General features: G+C 47.0%; 1 protein-coding gene across 1 annotated transcript in view; it reads left to right on the top strand.

The window, feature by feature from the left end:
* Window positions 1–230, top strand: part of ACSS2 (acyl-CoA synthetase short chain family member 2) — a 91,459-nt gene that overhangs the window by 79,841 nt on the left and 11,388 nt on the right. The window lies entirely within an intron of this gene.

The following is a 230-nucleotide window of genomic DNA, read 5'->3' as shown; positions in this document are numbered from 1 at the left end:
GTAGACTGGTAAACAGTGCTTTTCTGGGGAATCAGGGAGGGCTTTGGAGTCTGGAGGGCTAGGTAGGAATGTGTAAGCAGTGAAAGAAGTAAGGGTGGAGTTAAGAGGCAGGAATGGGGACAGTGTTCCAAGTAGCAGGAACAGAAACCGCAAAGGCAAATAATTCAAAGTGTGGCTAGGCTCATTTTAGAGACATTGAGGAGTTTGATATAGATACTGAGGAGGGCCTG

Source organism: Panthera uncia, assembly GCF_023721935.1.
Source record: "Panthera uncia isolate 11264 chromosome A3 unlocalized genomic scaffold, Puncia_PCG_1.0 HiC_scaffold_11, whole genome shotgun sequence".
Taxonomy (NCBI): Eukaryota; Metazoa; Chordata; class Mammalia; order Carnivora; family Felidae; genus Panthera; species Panthera uncia.
This window is presented reverse-complemented; position numbering and strand designations above follow the sequence as displayed.